Here is a 19,752-nt window from a genome sequence, read left to right as displayed (position 1 = left end):
ACATTCCTCCTCGGACTGTTTTACATTTAAGGTAGAGAATGTAGATCCCTTTGGGGATATTGTTTGTACTAAAAGAAATGTGTTAAGCCTAATTGCTCGATGTTTTGACCCCTTGGGGTTCATATGTCCCAGTGTTATGCATGCAAAAATGCTATTTCAAGAAATCTGGAGATTAGGTCTAGACTGGGATGAACCATTACCTGAGGCTATGCAAGGCAGAGTTAAGTTGTGGGTAGTAGGACTTTCTGTACTTGAATCATTGAGAATTAATCGTTACTTATTTTCAGAATTGTCCTGGAGAGAAAACTCCCTGCTATTGAACTTCATGCCTTTGGTGATGCGTCCGGAAAGGGGGTAAAAAAATGTGAGAGTGCCAGAAAGGGTAATTTCAAGGTAACATTGATTGCTGCTAGAGTAAGGTAGCCCTATAAAGAAAGTTTCCCTCCCAGGCTAGAATTACTTGGTGCCTTATTGTGTGCTAGACTGGTCGTATTTGTGAAGTCTGCGTTGCGGCTGGTCCAGGAGGTTTCAGTTCGATGTTGGACTGATTCCACTGTTGCCAAAATGGATTAAAGGAGAACCGATAGATGGAAAACCTTTGTAGCCAACAGAGTTGTGGAAATTCAAGGATTGACTCCACCATCTTGTTGGCAACATTGTCCTGAAAAAGGACAACCCAAGCAGACCCTGATAAAGAGGTGTTTATACAGGAGCAACTCAACAGTCTGATGTTTGGTTAGTGGGTCCTTCTTGGCAAAACCTCATCTCTCCTACTTAAGGAAGATGCGAAAAGAGGGATTCCCACGAGAAGAGCAATGTGAAACAGACACTGTTTGTGTTGCAGTTGAGTCTGATCTGCCCTTGTTTGAGTTTTCCCGATGGAGCTCCTTTCCAGGAAGGCTCAAATATAGTAGGTTGGGTGTTAAGATTTGTTGGTAATTGTAAAGCTTCATCCCTTAAAGCTGGCGGTCCCTATGACTTATGGAGAATTGATGAAAGCCAAGAACAAACTGCTCTACTGTGCTCAAAGAGAGGCCTTTGCAAGAGAAATAAATGCTCTGGCTTTGTCTCAACCCCCTCCTAAGGGGTCCCCTTTGGTCAAACTTGATCCTTATCTAGATGAGGAAGGGTTGCTGAGAATAAAACAGCGCAGAGAATGCCAAAAATTGAGTTTTGAGAGTAAGCACCCTATCATTGTCCCTGGTACTTACGTTGCTTGTTGTTGGTTCAGTTTCAAGCATGGATTGCTTAAACATGCTGGTGTTGTTGTGTCTTGTTTCACTCTGAAAACAATTATTGGATCATTCGTCTTCGTCAGATTGCTAAGAGGGTTTGCAGAGAATGTGTCAAAAGATGTGAAGCCAAGGCCTGTTCCCAGCCGGTGGCTCCCCTTCCTGAGTTAAGAGTCAAAACTGCCCCTCCCTTTCACTGTTACAGGTCTAGACTTTGCTGGTCCCTTATTTTGTGTTGATTTCCCTCCAAGAAGTTGTATCTTCTTCTCTTTACTTGTGCTGTTGTCAGAGCTGTCCACCTAGAGCTTACTGAGTCTCTCTCGGTTACTGATTGCAACTTGGCAATTCGTCAAAATTTACTCTGACGTGGGGTACCTTCTGTGTTCTACTCTGACAATGCTAAAACCTTTTACAGGTGTCTCCAACCTGTTGAAGCAACATTATGGCCCCATGGCCCCCAATGGAAGTTTATTGTACCTAATGAACAAAACAGTGGGGAGGCTGGTGGGAAAATGTCTCATTAGATCCGTGAAGGTTGCGTTGAGAAAGACGTTGGGCACAAAACATTGTCTAGGAGTGAATTAGAAACCACTCTTCATGAGGTGGAGGCATGTATCAATTCTAGACCCTTGACATTTGTAGGTGAAGAACCTGATGTTGCTAATCCCCTACTCCATCTCATTTTCTTATTGGTCGTTCAGCAGGTTTTCAGGTGGAACTGGCAGATGACTCTGCCTCAGGTGTGACCTCAAAGGATTTGTGTGTGAGAGAGGCTGTGCGTCTGAGTCAGTTGGAGAAATTCTGGAACATCTGGCAATCCGAGTACCAAGAAACCTGCCTTGCATGGTAAAGGGGTTCAAAACTAATTGTAATTTAACAAAATGTTCTGTTGTAATAGTAAAGGAAGAAAGAGTGCCTAGGCTGCTGTGGCCACTTGGAGTTATTACTGAGTTGTACCCTGGAAAGGATGGAATGGTGAAGAAGTGCCAAGGTTAAAATAAACGTGGATTTGTAACTAGAAGTTCAAAACCTATACAATTTGGAGATTTCAGATATCAGTGAGGAAAGTGTTTGTAATTCCCTGATGAAATAATAAAAGAAAATCCAGTTGTAGGGGATCCCATGGACCCAGTTGAAACAATCACTGAGTCTACTGTAGGTAAAAACAAAAGGGGGAGATCTGTTAAAGTACCTGTTAAACTTGACTTGTAATTTTCAGGTTATGAACAAAAGTGGAGGTTCTTATGATGATAGGAGTGCTGAGACACTCTATGGTGGGGAGGATGTTAAATGTATGTTTTTGTCCAAAAGAATACTCGATCTTGTGTTTACGTTTGTTAAAATGTCGTTTAGCGTACAAAAGAACAAAACATTTGTTTAATTGTATTAATATGTGGAAATTTAAGTAGATTACTGACATTGCTAAACTTTACTTATATGACAATTGTGGAGTGTGTTTAATCAAAATATATGTGTTTGTGTTGTAAAAAATTATTGTTTTGCCCCTTTAACAAAACAGTTAGCAAGCAGTTCCCATTCCCTGTGCTGTGTCAGTATTTATGCCCAAAACTTTTCAGAGTTTCTTGCTATTTTTATATTGAAGTTGTAAATTGATGTACCAATTGTGTTTTGTATCTTGTTTGTACCGTTATTGTGAATTTTTGAGTGAACTGGGAATTATAAAAGAACTGTGGAACCTGTTACAGTTCTCCCAAAGCTGTTTGAAAAATGAATTTTTGTGAGAGGAAATAAAACGATTGAAGGAGTAGCGACAAAATTCTCTCTCCCGTGAGAAAACTGAGTATTGAGGAGATAATGTCTCTCGATGATGAGGGCCAGAGGCCCCAAAAACAGTCAAGCAGTACTATGACAAAATATCTTAGTACAAAAAGAATAAAACATTCAAGCAGTACTGTGACAAAATATCTCTGTACAATAAGAACAAAACAGTTAAGCAGTATCATGACAAACTATCTCTGTACAGGAAGAACAAAACAGTCAAGCAGCACTATGACAAAATGTCTCAGTAAAGGAAGAACAAAACAGTCGAGCCTGACTATGGTAAAATATCTCAGTACAAGAAGAACAAAACCAGTCAAGCAGTACTATAACAAAATATCTCTGTACATGAAGAATAAAACAGTCAAGCAGTACTATGACAAATCTCTGTACACTAAGATCAAAACAGTTAAGCAGTACTAAGACAAAATATCTCTGTATAGGAAGAAGAAAACAGTTAAGCATTACTGACAAAATGTCTCTGTACAGAAAGAACAAAAACAGTTAAGCAGTACTATGACAAAACATTTTTGTACAGCAAGAACAAAACAGTTAAGCAGCACTATGACGAAATATCTCTACAGGAAGAACAAAACAGTCAAGCAGTACTATGACAAAATGTCTGTACAGTAAGAAAAAAACAGTCAAGAGTATTATAACAAAATGTCTCTATACAGGAAGAACAAAATAGTCAAGCAATACTATGACGAAATACCTTTGTACTGGAAGAACACAACAGTTAAGCAGTACTTTGACAAAATATCTCTGCACATGAAGAAGAAAACAGTCAGGCACTACTATGATAAAATGTCCCTGTACAGGAAGAATAAAACAGTTAAGTAGCAGTATGACAAAATGTCTCTGCACAGGAAGAACATAACAATTAAGCAGTACTATGACAAAATGTCTACAAAACAGCCAAGCAATACTATGACAAAATGTCTCTGTACAGGAAAAACAAAACAGTCAAGCAGTACTATGACAAAATGTTTCTGTACAGCAAGAACAAAAAAGTCAAGCAGTACTAGGATAAAATGTATTTGTACAGGAAGAACAAAACAGTCAAGCAGTACTATGATAAAATGTCTCTTAACACGAAGAACGAAACAGTCAAGCAGGACTATGACAAAATATCATTGTACAGAGAGAGCAAAACAGTCGAGTAGTACTGTGACAAAATGTCTCTGTACAGGCAGAACAAAACATTTAAACAGTAAATAACAAAATATCTCTTTAAAAAAGAACAAAACAGACAAGCAGGACAATGACAAATCTCTGTACAGTAAGAACAAAACAGTACTATGATAAAATACCTCTGTACAGGAAAAACAAAACATTCAAGCAGTATGATGAAAAAACGTCTCTGCACAGGAAGGACAAAACAGTCAAGCAGTACTATGACAAACTATCTCTGTACAATCAGAACAAAACAGTTAAGCAGCACTATGACAAAATTTCTAAGTACAGGAAGAACAAAAGAGTTAAATAGTACTATTACAAAATGTCACTGTACAGGAAAAACACAAAATGTCTCTGTACAGGAAGATCAAAACAGTTAGGCAGTACTATGACAAAATACTCTGTACAGGAAGAACAAAACACTCAAGCACTACTATGACAAAATGTCTTTGCACAGGAATCACGGAACAGTTAAGCAGTAATATGACAAATATCTCAGTACAGGAAGAACAAAACAATTTGGCAGTAGTGTAACAAAATGTCTCTGTACAGGAAGAACAAAACAGTTAAGCAGTACTGTGACAAAACACCTCTGTACACGAAGAACAAAACAATTAAGCAGTACTATGACAAAATATCTCTGTACAGGAGGAAAAAACAGTCAAGCAGTACAATGACAAAATATCTCTGTACAGAAAGAACAGAAAACAGCTAAAGAGTAATATGACGAAAATGTATGTAAAATAAGAACAAAACAGTTAAGCAGTACTATGGCAAAATATCTCTGTACAAAAGAACAAAATAGTTAAGCATTACTATGACAAAATATCTCTGTACAGGAGGAACAAAACAGCCAAGCAGTACTATGACAAAATGTCACTGTACAGGAAGAACAAAACAGTCAAGCAGTGCTATGATAAAATATCTCCGTACAGGAAGAACAAAACAGTTAAGCAGAATTATGTCAAAATATCTGTATACAGGAAGAACAAAACAGTCAAGCATTACTATGACAAATTGTCTATGTACAGGAAGAACAAAACAGGCAAGCAGTACTATGGAAAAATATGTCACTACAGGAAGAACAAAACAGTCAAGTAGTACTATGACAAAATGTCTGTACAGGAAGAACAATACAGTCAAGCAGTACTGTGACAAAATGTCTCTGTACAGGAAGAACAAAACAGTAAAGCAGGACTATGACAAAATGTCCCAGTACAGGAAGAGCAAAACAGTTGAACAATACTATGACAAAATGCCTCTGTACATGAAGAACAAAACAGTCAAGGTGTACTGTGACAAAATGTCTCTGTACAGAAAGAAAAAAAACACTCAAGTAGTACTGTGACCAAATATCTCTCTATAGGAAGAAAAAAACAAGTCAACCAGTACTGTGACAAAACATCTCTGTACAGGAACAACAAAACAGTCAAGCAGTACTATGACGAAATATCTCTGGATAGGAAGAAAAAAATAGTCAAGCCGTACTATGACAAAATATCTCTGTACAGGAAGAACGAAACAGTTAAGCAGTACTATAAGAAAATATCTCTCTATGGGAAGAACATAACAGTCAAGTAGTACTATGACAAAATGCCTCTGTACAGTAATAACAAAACAGTTAGGCAGTACTATGACAAAATATCACTGTACAGGAAGAACAAAACAGTTAAGCAGTACTGTGACAAAATATCTCTGTACAGTAAGAACAAAACAGTTAGCAGTACTGTGCCAAAATATCCCTGTACAGAAAGAGCAAAACAGGCAAGCAGTACTATTACAAAATGTCTGTGTACACGAAGGAAAAACAATTAACCAGTAATGTGAAAAAATATCTCTGTACATGAAGAACAAATTAGTCATGTAGTACTATGACAAAATGTCATTGTACAGAAAGAATACAACAGTTAAGCAGTAAATGACAAAATATATCTGTACAGGAAGAACAAAACAGTCAAGCAGTACATGATAAAATGTCTGTACAGGAAGAACACAACAGTCAAGTAGTACTATGACAAAATGTCTGTACAGGAAGAACAAAATAGTTAGGCAGTACTATGACAAAATATCTCTGTACAAGAAGAACAAAACAGTTAAGCAGTATCATGACAAAATATCCCTGTACAGGAAGAACAAAACAGTCAAGCAATACTGTGACAAAATGTCTCAGGAAAGGAAGAACAAAACAGTCAAGCAGTACTATGGCAAAATATCTCAGTACAAGAAGAACAAAACCGTCAAGCCATACTATGACAAAATATCTCTGTACAGGAAGAACAAAACAGTCAAGGAATACTTTGACAAAATGTCTCAGTACAGGAAGAACAAAACAGTTTAGCACTACTATGACAAAATGTCTCTGTACAGGAAGAACAGAGGCAGTTAAACAGGACTATTACAAAAAGTCTATAGGAAGAACAAAACACTTAATCATTTCTATGACAAAATGTCTCTGTACAGGAAGAACAAAATCAGTTAAACAGCACAGCGACAAAAAATCTGTAGTTATTTATAAATGATTTGTTTAACCAGACCTCTGAACCCTTTTTGGGTTCTTCTCGGGCTGGGAAAAAAAATAAAAAAACAAGTGGGGGAAGAATATATAAAAATTTAAAAATTAAATAATTAAATAAAGAAATAAATAAAAAAATGGGAAAAATTTAAAATAAAATAAAATTAAATATCAATGTACAGGAAGAACAAAACAGTCAAGCAGTACTATGACAAAATATCTTTGTACAGTAAGAACAAAACAGCAGTACTATTCCAAAATATCCTTGTCCAGAAAGAGCAAAACAGGCAAGCAGTACTATTACAAAATGTCTCTGTACAGGAAGAAAAAACAATTAACCAGTACTGTGACAAAATATCTCTGTACATGAAGAACAAATTAGTCATGCAGTACTATGACAAAATGTCATTGTACAGAAAGAATACAACAGTTAAGCAGTAAATGACAAAATATATCTGTACAGGAAGAACAAAACAGTCAAGCAGTACTATGATAAAATGTCTGTACAGGAAGAACAAAACAGTCAAGAAGTACTGTGACAAAATGTCTGTACAGGAAGAACAAAACAGTTAGGCAGTACTATGACAAAATATCTCTGTACAAGAAGAACAAAACAGTTAAGCAGTATCATGACAAAATATCCCTGTACAGGAAGAACAAAACAGTCAAGCAGTACTGTGACAAAATGTCTCAGGAAAGGAAGAACAAAACAGTCAAGCAGTACTATGGTAAAATATCTCAGTACAAGAAGAACAAAACCGTCAAGCAGTACTATGACAAAATATCTCTGTACAGGAAGAACAAAACAGTCAAGGAATACTTTGACAAAATGTCTCAGTACAGGAAGAACAAAACAGTTTAGCACTACTATGACAAAATGTCTCTGTACAGGAAGAACAGAGGCAGTTAAACAGGACTATTAGTAAAAGTCTATAGGAATAACAAAACACTTAATCATTTCTATGACAAAATGTCTCTGTACAGGAAGAACAAAATCAGTTAAACAGCACAACGACAAAAAATCTGTAGTTATTTATAAATGATGTGTTTAACCAGACCTCTGAACCCTTTTTGGGTTCTTCTCGGGCTGGGAAAAAAAAAAAAAAAAACGAGTGGGGGAAGAATATATAAAAAATTTAAAAATTAAATAATTAAATAAAGAAATAATAATAAAAAATGGAAAAATTTAAAATAAAATAAAATTAAATATCAATGTACAGGAAGAACAAAACAGTCAAGCAGTACTGTGACAAAATATCTCTGTACAGTAAGAACAAAACAGCAGTACTATTCCAAAATATCCTTGTCCAGAAAGAGCAAATCAGGCAAGCAGTACTATTACAAAATGTCTCTGTACAGGAATAAAAAACAATTAACCAGTACTGTGACAAAATATCTCTGTACATGAAGAACAAATTAGTCGTGCAGTACTATGACAAAATGTCATTGTACAGAAAGAATACAACAGTTAAACAGTAAATGACAAAATATATCTGTACAGGAAGAACAAAACAGTCAAGTAGTACTATGCTAAAATGTCTGTACAGGAAGAACACAACAGTCAAGAAGTACTATGACAAAATGTCTGTACAGGAAGAACACAACAGTCAAGAAGTACTATGACAAAATATCTCTGTACAAAAAGAACATAACAGTTAAGCAGTGCTATGTGAAAATGTCTCTGTACAGGAAGAACAAAATAGTTAAGCAGTACTATGACAAAATGTCTCTACACAGGAAGAACAAAACAGTAAAGCAGTACTATGACAAAATATCTCTATACATGAAGAACAAAACAGTCAAGCAGTACTATGACAGATTTTCTGAGTACAGGAAGAACAAAACAGTCAAGCAATACTATGACAAAATATCTCAGTACAAAAAGAAGAAAACATTCAAGTAGTACTATGACAAAATGTCTATGTACAGTAAGAACAAAACAGTTAAGCAGTACTATGACAAAATGTCTCAATACAGGAAGAACAAAACAGTCAAGCAGTACTATGACAAAATATCTCTGTACAGGAAGTGTAAGGTGTCAAAAAACGAGCAGGTAAAAGTTACTGCTACTTTATTACAGATCCAGGCAGCTTATATTGCGGCCGACTGAATGTTTCTGGGCAAGAGACAATGGAATTGACTGTGACCTGAGGTCGAAACAATAAACAATAATATGCAGTGAACGAGTACAAATTACAATACAAAACATACAGAAGAACAAAATGGATACAGTCTTGATGCCTGTGAATGAAGAAACATGTGATACACAATGTGTGACATTCAAGTATAAATACCATAAAGTAAAAATGATTAAAATGCGTGACCTGGCACGTTTTAGGCGTGACTAATTGAGCTTGAAGAAAATGGGAAGTCACCAAAGAAAACAAGCTCAGCGGAGACTTAATTAATGGCGCCAGAAACGCTATCCTGGCGCCGATGGGGTGACTTTACAAATACTCCCAAGACAAGGGGACGCGTCTGACTAATCCCTGTATCTGCTGGGACAAAGGGTGCCGCAGCTCCTTAAGATAACGGAGGAGCCTCCCGCCTGTGTGAGGCTGCTGGTTGGGCAGTCCCTTCCTGGGGCGGCCGCAAACAGGCAAGCGTGCTGGAGTGCGGTTCTCGGAAGGGTGCTGCGTCGCTGCCGGGACTCTCCGACAGGAAGGCGGGCTTTAGCCGGTCTATGGAAACCCAGTCGTTCTTGCCTGGGAGTGCCAGCTGGAACGCCTTGCTGTTCCGCTCCAGCACGCGAAGGGTCCCCTGTAGGGCTTAGTTAGTGGTGGACGGACGGCATCGACTCTGACGAAGACGTGGGTGGCGGATGACAGCTGTGGCGGCATGAAGGTGGTTGCTTTGTCGATGTATGAGCGCCTGCAAGGGGCTTAACTTGCCGCCACGCCGCAGAGCCTCTGCAGTGATGGGGAGTGGCGTTCATCCGTCACGAGCTCTCCCGGCACCACGAGGGGTTCCCAGGTTTTGTTCAGCTGCGGATGGGGTGCCGTCGGCTCTGGGGCGGTCCTCAACCCGAGGAGGACCCACGGCAGCTGATGTTTCCAGTCCTCGGCGGTGCAGCGGGCCATGAGGGATGACTTTAGGGACCTGTGGAATCGTTCGACCAAATGTCTTGGCCAGGGTTGTAACACTGTGGTGGTGTGGTGCGTGGTTCCCAGCAGTTGAGCCAGGGCAGACCACAACTCGGAGAGAAGAACAAAACGGCCTGTCGGTTGTGATGTGGTCCGGATGCCAGGCAGCTAACCCAACTGGAGAGCAGGGCCTCAGCGCACGCCGCTGGCGGTGGCTTCTTGCATGGGTGTGGCTTCGGGCCACCTCGCCGAACGGTCTACCACCGTCAGGAGGTATCTGGATCCGCCTGATGGGGGAAGGGGCCCGAAAGACGTCGATGTGGATGTGGCGGCGCGCCCTGGCTGTGGGAAAAATTACCCCGACTGCGTGTGACGACCCACTTTACTGGTCTGGCACTGCAGGCAAATATCTGTTTTGCCCAGGCTGTGGCGTCCTTTTGCACCCCGTGCCAGACGAACTTTTTGAAAGCAGTTTGGCCGTGACTGCCGGAGGGGTGTGAGAGGCCGTGAATTATGTCGAATACCTGGCAATTTAAGGCTGGAACCAAAGGGCGGGGCTGGCCTGTGCTGATGTCACAGAGCAGGCTGGGGCCTCCGGGGCGAGGGTCACGTCCCGCCACTTGAGGGATGTGATGGCGGTGCGGTATGCTGGGGTTTCTGCGTCAGCGGCCTGTTCTCTGGCAAGGTCCTGGTAATCTACACCAAGCTGCACTGTTCAACTCGACTCTGGAGAGGGCGTCTGCTACGGATTTTTCTTGCCGGGAGGTACCTGACAGAACAGGTAAATTCGGCTATGGCTGAGAGGTGGCGCTGCTGTCTGGAAGACCATGCGTCCCCTGCTTCGTGAAGGCGTGAACCAGTGGCTGGTGGTCTGTGAAGATTGTGAAATATCCCCTCCAGGAGGAACTTGAAGTGCCGAACTGCGCGTACATCAGCGCAGAGTTCCCTGTCAAAGGTGCTGTAAAACTCTGCGGGACTGAACTTTTGCTGAAGAAGGCGATGGGCTGGGGCGCCGTTGATGATTTGCTCCAGAACAGCACCGCACTAAAATTTCGTTACTGGTGTCTGTCGTCAGCTGGAGGGGAGCCTTGGGATCCTGGTGTGCCAAGGCGGTTGCCTTGGTGAGGGCGGCCTGGCGTCAGGGAAAAGGCCTGCTGCTGGCTGGGTCCAAGAAGACAGGGACTTTGGTTGACCTTTTAGGACTTCCGTCAGGGGGACGTGGTGTGCGCGATCCCGGGATGAACCGCCTGTAGAAAGTTTACCATCCCAAGGAACTCCTGGACGGCCTTGATGGAGGTGGGTGTCGGGAACTTGGCATGGCTGCCACTTTCGATGTAAGAGGGCGGACGCCTGTCGGAGACACCTCGTGACCCAGGAATTCTGCTTTCTGGACGCCGAAGGTACACTTGTCGAAACGGACGACGAGGCCGTTCTCTTGGAGGTGCTGGAGGACTGCTTTGATGTGTCTCTGGTGTTCGCTGTGAGACCTGGAAAATATGAGAATGTCGTCGACGTAGCAGACACAGAATTTTAGGTCCCCAGGATGCTGTCCATGAGCAGCTGGAAGGTGGCCCCGCGTTCTCAGCCCGAAGGTGGAGAAGAACAAAACATAGGACCCGAAGGGCGTGATGATGGCTGTCTTTGGTATGTCCTCTGGCGCAACAGGTACCTGGAAATAAGATTTAAGAAGGTCCAATTTAGTGAATATTTTGGCCCCGTGAAAGGAGGCCGTGAGGTCTTGCATGTTGGGCAGAGGGTAGTGGTCGGGCTCCGTTGCAATGTTGAGCCGCCTGTTAGTCGCCAGCAGGGTCTCCAGGAGCCGTCCGGTTTCTGCACCATGTGGAGGGGGAGGCCCATGGACTGGAGGCTTTCCTGCAGATGCCCATCTGTTCCATCTCCGCTGCTTTTTTCGCCTCCTGAAGGCGCTGAGGGGGAAGCCTGCGGAACAAATGTGTCGGGGCCCTTTAGTCACTATATGGTGGTATATGCCGTGCTTGGCTGGGGCCCTGGGGACTTGGCTGGCTCGGGCTTAAATACCTCAGGAACTCCGACAGTAGGTGTGCATACTGGTGGGGGGCGAAACGGGCGCTGATGGTGGGTCTGGGTCCCGCTAAGAACGGAGAGACCGGCAGGAGTCGGTATCGAGGAGGCGCTGCCACGCCGAAGCAGGCCGGGCGCGCCAAAAATCGGCCCTCAGGAGTGGGGTTCCTATGTCCAGACATGAAGTCCCAGGAATAACTCTGGCCAAGGATGGAGATCGGCAGGAGCCTGGTGCCGTGGGAGAGGATGGGGGTTCCGTTGGCGGCCGTCAGGAAGCAAAATGCCGGGTCTGGTGTCTGGTTGCGGTCCTCTGGATGCTGGGAAGACCGATTTAAAAATATCCTGTGTCGACCAGCATCATCCTGCCGGAGACGGTGTCGCGGACGTAAAACCCTACTGTTTTGAGGCCCTGGGTTCTTCGGCTGCCATGGCGGCCTGTCCTGCTGGCCGCCGCCACCCCGCTTTTTGAACGGTTGAACGAGCAGGGCGGCAGGCAGTTTCGGGCGTCCTTTCCAACCACTTGTGGTAGCGACAGAAGCCCGGGACCTTCCATCTGCTGTGGTTCGGTGGGCGTCTGTTGGCGATGGCGTTGACGGGCTGCTCTGTGTCTTCAGGCTGGATGGAGCTGACCGGCTGTGGCCGGTTTTAGCCGCTGTTGCCTTGACGGAGTCTGTGAGGTGTTGCGCCATGTCTCTATGAGGTCCTCGACAGGCATGGTGTAGGGTTGAGCGATCTGGTTGCAAAATATACCTCCGGGAGGAGTTGGCGAAGGTAGATTTCCGCAAGTTATCTCCCTGCCGCTTGTTTGTCCACCCAAGTCTGGTATTGACAGGAGATCTAGTACCATGCCCCAAAATGTCTCTTGAATTGAGGTCGTGGCGTGGATTTATGGCAAGGTCGATAACAGTCGGGCGGCCCACTCGGCGATGGGCAGGGAGCAAGCTTCGAGGAGGAACTTTTTGTGGTGCTGTATGTGAGGGTGTGTGTTTCGGTACCGCGAGATGAGTTTTCTGTACACGTCCTCCGGAAGGGCGTTGAGCACTGTGTCGGCCTGTAGGATTTCGTCCTGAGGTCCGCAATTCTGAAGTGGCTCTCCACCCTGCGCAGCCACGCCGATGGGTTCCCCTGCGTAAACGGCGGCAGCTTTACGGTGAGGGCGGCCAATTGTGTTGCCCGCCGCCGTACCCCTGTTCGGGCGCTGGTGTGGAGTTGCGGAGGGCCTCGATGCGGGGGGCGGGCTAAATGATGGGAGGTAGGTAAACAGTCCGCGGGTCCGTTTAACTGCATGAAGGAATATCCGCGTCCATGCTCGCTCCTTTGACCCCTTACTGGAGTGGGGTAAAAACGTCAAACGCACTTTCGTGCGCGCCGTGTGGTTCCGCTAGTGACGCTGGTGGGGCAAGCCGACGAGTCAGCACGCCCAAACGCTGGTTACAGCGCCGTGTTTAGGCCGCTAAGAGCGTTTTGGAGAAATCCTGGAGCCAAGACTGAGTCGCCGTGTGAGTCCGCTAATGGCTCCGGGATACTCCGGGGGTCACCACTGTAAGGTGTCAAAGAAACGAGCAGGTAAAAGTTACTGCTACTTTATTACAGATCCAGGCAATATATTGTACAGGACTGAACGCCGGGTCAGCGAGAGACAATGGAATTGACTGTGACCTGAGGTCGAAACAATAAACAAAATATGCAGTGAACGAGTACAAATTACAATACAAAACATACAGAGCTACAATATGGATACAGTCTTGATGCCTGTGAATGAAGAAACATGTGATACACAATGTGTGACATTCGACATAAATACCATAAAGTAAAAATGATTAAAATGCGTGACCTGGCACGTTTTAGGCATGACTAATTGAGCTTTTTAGAAAATGGGAAGTCACCAAAGAAAACAAGCTCAGCGGAGACTTAATTAATGGCGCCTTTGAAGAAACGCTCCTGGCGCCGATGTGGTGACTTTACAGAAGAACAAAACAGTTAAGCAATACCATGACAAACTATCACTGTGCAGGAAGAAAAAAACAGTCAAGCAGTACTGTGACAAAATGTCTCAGTAAAGGAAGAACAAAACAGTCAAGCAGTAGTGTGGTGAAATATCTCAGTACAGGAAGAACAAAATTGTGAAGCAGTACTGTGACAAAATATCTCTGTACAGGATGAACAAAACAGTCAAAGGAATACTTTGACAAAAAGTCTCTGTACAGGAAGAACAGAGCCAGTTAAACAGGACTATTACAAAAAGTCTATAGGAAGAACAATACAGTTAATCATTACTGTGACAAAATGTCTCTGTCAGGAAGAACAAAATAACTTAAACAGCACTACGACAAAAAGTCTGTAGTTAGTTATAAATGATTTGTTTAACCAGACCTCTGAACCCTTTTAGGGTTCTTCTCGGGGTGGAAAAAAAATAAAAAAACGAGTGAGGGAAGAATATATAAAAAAAATAAAATATACAAAATTAAATAATTAAATAAAGAAATAAATAATAAAACATGGGAAAATATTTAAAATAAAATAAAATAAAATATCACTGTACAGGAAGAACAAAACAGTCAAGCAGTACTGTGACAAATTTTCTGAGTACAGGGAGAACAAAACAGTCAAGCACTACTGTGACAAAAGATCTCTGTACAGTAAGAACAAAACAGTTAGCAGTACTATGCCAAAATATCCCTGTACAGAGAAAGCAAAACAGGCAAGCAGTACTATTACAAAATGTCTCTGTATAGGAAGAAAAAACAATTAACCAGTACTGCGACAAAATATCTCTGTACATGAAGAACAAATTAGTCATGCAGTACTATGACAAAATGTCATTGTACAGAAAGAATACAACAGTTAAGCAGTAAATGACAAAATATATCTGTACAGGAAGAACAAAACAGCCAAGCAGTACTATGATAAAATGTCTGTACAGGAAGAACACAACAGTCAAGAAGTACTATGACAAAATGTCTGTACAGGAAGAACAAAACAGTTAGGCAGTACTATGACAAAATATCTCTGTACAAGAACAAAACAGTTAAGCAGTACTATAACAAAATGTCTCAGTACAAGAAGAACAAAACAGTCAAGCAGTACTATAACAAAATATCTCTGTACAGGAAGAACAAAACAGTTAAGCAGTATCATGACAAACTATCCCTGTACTGGAAGAACAAAACAGTCAAGCAGTAGTGTGATAAAATGTCTCAGTAAAGGTAGAACAAAACCGTCAAGCAGTACTATGGTAAAATATCTCAGCACAAGAAGAACAAAACCGTCAAGCAGTACTATGACAAAATATCTCTGTACAGGATGAATAAAACAGTAAGGAATACTTTGAGAAAATGTCTCAGTATAGGAAGAACAAAATAGTTAAGCACTACTATGACAAAATGTCTCTGTACAGAAAGAACAGAGGCAGTTAAACAGGACTGTTACAAAAAGTCTATAGGAAGAACAAAACAGTTAATCATCTCTATGACAAACTGTCTCTGTACAGGAAGAACAAAATCAGTTAAACGGCACTACAACAAAAAGTCTGTAATTAGTTATAAATGATTTGTTTAACCAGACCTCTGAACCCTTTTAGGGTTCTTCTCGCGCTGGGAAAAAAAACGAGTGGGGGAAGAATATCTAAAAAATTAAAAAATTAAATAATTAAATAAAGAAATAAATAAAAAAAATGGGAAAAAATTAAAATAAAATAAAATAAAATACCACTGTTCAGGAGAACAAAAGAATCAAGCAGTACTGTGACAAAATATCTCTGTACAGTAAGAAATAAACAGTTAGCAGTACTGTGCCAAAATATCCCTGTACAGAGAGAGCAAAACAGACAAGCAGTACTATTACAAAATGTCTCTGTACAGGAAGAAAAAACAATTGACCAGTACTGTGACAAAATATCTCTGTACATGAAGAACAAATTAGTCATGCAGTACGATGACAAAATGTCATTGTTCAGAAAGAATACAACAATCAAGCAGTAAATGACAAAATATATGTGTACAGGAAGAACAAAACAGTCACGCAGTACTATGATAAAATGTCTGTACAGGAAGAACACAACAGTCAAGAAATACTATGACAAAATGTCTGTACAGGAAGAACAAAACAGTTAGGCAGTACTATGACAAAATATCTCTGTACAAGAAGAACAAAACAGTTAAGCAGTGCTATGAGAATATGTCTCTGTACAGGAAGAACAAAATAGTTAAGCAGTACTACGACAAAATGTCTCTATACAGGAAGAACAAAACAGTAAAGCAGTACTATGACAAAATATCTCTGAACATGAAGAACAAAACAGTCAAGGAGTACTATGACAAATTTTCTAAGTACGAGGAGAACAAAGCAGTCAAGCAGTACTATGACAAAATATCTCAGTACAAGAAGAAGAAAACATTCCAGCAGTACTATGACAAAATGTCTTTGTACAGTAAGAACAAAACAGTTAAGCAATACTATGACAAAATGTCTCAATACAGGAAAAACAAAACAGTCAAGTAGTACTGTGACAAAATGTCTCAGTAAAGGAAGAACAAAACAGTCAAGTAGTACTATGGTAAAATATTTCAGTACAAGAAGAACAAAACCGTCAAGCAGTACTATGACAAAATATCTCTGTACAGGATAGGCAGTACTATGACAAAATATCTCTGTACAAGAAGAACAAAACAGTTAAGCAGTGCTATGAGAAAATGTCTCTGTACAGGAAGAACAAAATAGTTAAGCAGTAATACGACAAAATGTCTCTACACAGGAAGAACAAAACAGTAAAGCAGTACTATGACAAAATATGTCTGTACATGAAGAACAAAACAGTCAAGCAGTAATATGACAAATTTTCTGAGTACAAGGAGAACAAAACAGTCAAGCAGTACTATGACAAAATATCTCAGTACAAGAAGAAGAAAACATTCAAGCAGTACTATGACATAATGTCTTTGTACAGTAAGAACAAAACAGTTAACCAGTATCATGACAAAATGTCTCAATACAGGAAGAACAAAACAGTCAAGCAGTACTATGACAAAATGTCTCAGTAGAGGAAGAACAAAACAGTCAAGTAGTACTATGGTAAAATATCTCAGTACAAGAAGAACAAAACCATCAAGCAGTACTATGAAAAAATATCTCTGTACAGGATGAACAAAACAGTCAAGGAATACTTTGACAAAATGTCTCAGTACAGGAAGAACAAAACAGTTAAGCACTACTATGACAAAATGTCTCTGTACAGGAAGAACAGAGGCAGTTGAACAGGACTATTACAAAAAGTCTATAGGAAGAATAAAACAGTTAATCATTACTATGACAAAAAGTCTCTGTACAGGAGGAACAAAATCAGTTAAACAGCACTACGACAAAAAGTCTGCAGTTACTTATAAATGATTTGTTTAACTAGACCTCTGTGGGGGAAGAATATAAAAAATGTAAAAATTAAAAAATTAAATAAAGAAATTAATAAAAAATGGGAAAAAATTTAAAATAAAATAAAATAAAATATCACTGTACAGAAGAACAAAAGTTAAGCAGTACTGTGACAAAATATCTCTGTACAGTAAGAACAAAACAGTTAGCAGTACTATGCCAAAATATCCCTGTACAGAGAACACAAAACAGGCAAGCAGTACTGTTACGAAATGTCTCTGTACAGGAAGAAAAAACAATTAACCAGTACTGTGACAAAATATCTCTGTACATGAAGAACAAATCAGTCATGCAGTACGATGACAAAATGTCATTGTGCAGAAAGAATGCAACAGTTAAGCAGTAAATGACAAACTGTATCTGTACAAGAAGAACAAAACAGTCAAGCAGTACTAAGATAAAATGTCTGTACAGGAAGAACACAACAGTCAAGAAGTACTTTGACAAAATGTCTGTACAGGAAGAACAAAACAGTTAGGCAGTACTATGACAAAATATCTCTGTACAAGAAGAACAAAACAGTTAAGCAGTTCTATGAGAATATGTCTCTGTACAGGAAGAACAAAATAGTTAAGCAGTACTACGACAAAATGTCTCTACACAGGAAGAACAAAACAGTAATGCAGTACTATTACAAAATAATCTGTACGTGAAGAACAAAACAGTCAAGCAGTACTATGACAAAATATCTCTGTACAGGAAGAACAAAACAGTTAAGCAGTATCATGACAAACTATCCCTGTACAGGAAGAACAAAACAGTCAAGCAGTACTTTGACAATATGTCTTAGTAAAGGAAGAACAAAACAGTCAAGCAGTACTATAGTAAAATATCTCAGTACAAGAAGAACAAAACCGTCAAGCAGTACTATGACGAAATATCTCTGTACAGGATGAACAAAACAGTCAAGGAATACTTTGACAAAGTGTCTCAGTACAGGAAGAACAAAACAGTTAGCAGTACTATGCCAAAATATCCCTGTACAGAGAGAACAAAACAGGCAAGCAGTACTATTACGAAATGTCTCTGTACAGGAAGAAAAAACAATTAACCAGTACTGTGACAAAATATCTCTGTACATGAAGAACAAATCAGTCATGCAGTACGATGACAAAATGTCATTTTACAGAAAGAATACAACAGTTAAGCTGTAAATGACAAACTATATCTGTATAGGAAGAACAAAACAGTCAAGCAGTACTATGATAAAATATCTGTACAGGAAGAACACAACAGTCAAGAAGTACCATGACAATATGTCTGTACAGGAAGAACAAAACAGTTAGGCAGTACTATGACAAAATATCTCTGTACAAGAAGAACAAAACAGTTAAGCAGTGCTATGAGAAAAAGTCTCTGTACTGGAAGAACAAAATAGTTAAGCAGTACTACGACAAAATGTCTCTACACAGGAAGAACAAAACAGTAATGCAGTACTATTACAAAATGTCTCAATACATGAAGAACAAAACAGTCAAGCAGTACTATGACAAAATGTCTCTGTACAGGAAGAATAAAACAGTTAAGCAGTACCATTACAAACTATCCCTGTACAGGAAGAACAAAACAGTCAAGCAGTACTTTGACAAAATGTCTTAGTAAAGGAAGAACAAAACCGTCAAGCAGGACTATGACAAAATATCTCTGTACAGGATGAACAAAACAGTCAAGGAATACTTTGACAAAGTGTCTCAATACAGGAAGAACAAAACAGTTAAGCACTACTATGACAAAATGTCTCTGTACAGGAAGAACAGAGGCAGTTAAACAGGACTATTACAAAAAGTCTATAGGAAGAATAAAACAGTTAATCATTACTATGACAAAAAGTCTCTGTACAGGAGGAACAAAATCAGTTAAACAGCACTACGACAAAAAGTCTGCAGTTACTTATAAATGATTTGTTTAACTAGACCTCTGAACCCTTTTAGGGTTCTTCTCTGGCTGGGAAGAAAAATAAAAAAAACGAGTGGGGGAAGAATATATAAAAAATTTAAAATAAAATAAAATAAAATATCACTGTACAGGAAGAACAAAACAGTCACGCAGTACTGTGACAAAATATCTCTGTACAGTAAGAACAAAACAGTTAGCAGTACTATGCCAAAATATCCCTGTACAGAGAGAGCAAAACAGGCAAGCAGTACTATTACAAAATGTCTCTGTACAGGAAGAAAAATCAATTAACCAGTACTGTGACAAAATATCTCTGTACATGAAGAACAAATTAGTCATGCAGTACTATGACAAAATGTCATTGTACAGAAAGAATACAACAGTTAAGCAGTAAATGACAAAATATATCTGTACAGGAAGAACAAAACAGTCAAGAAGTACTATGACAAAATGTCTGTACAGGAAGAACAAAACAGTTAGGCAGTACTATGACAAAATATCTCTGTACAAGAAGAACAAAACAGTTAAGCAGTGCTATGAGAAAATGTCTCTGTACGGGAAGAGCAAAATAGTTAAGCAGTACTACAACAAAATGTCTCTACACAGG

Source organism: Macrobrachium rosenbergii, chromosome 42 (genome assembly GCF_040412425.1).
Source record: "Macrobrachium rosenbergii isolate ZJJX-2024 chromosome 42, ASM4041242v1, whole genome shotgun sequence".
Classification (NCBI taxonomy): domain Eukaryota; kingdom Metazoa; phylum Arthropoda; class Malacostraca; order Decapoda; family Palaemonidae; genus Macrobrachium; species Macrobrachium rosenbergii.
Note: the sequence above shows the minus strand (reverse complement) of the source record.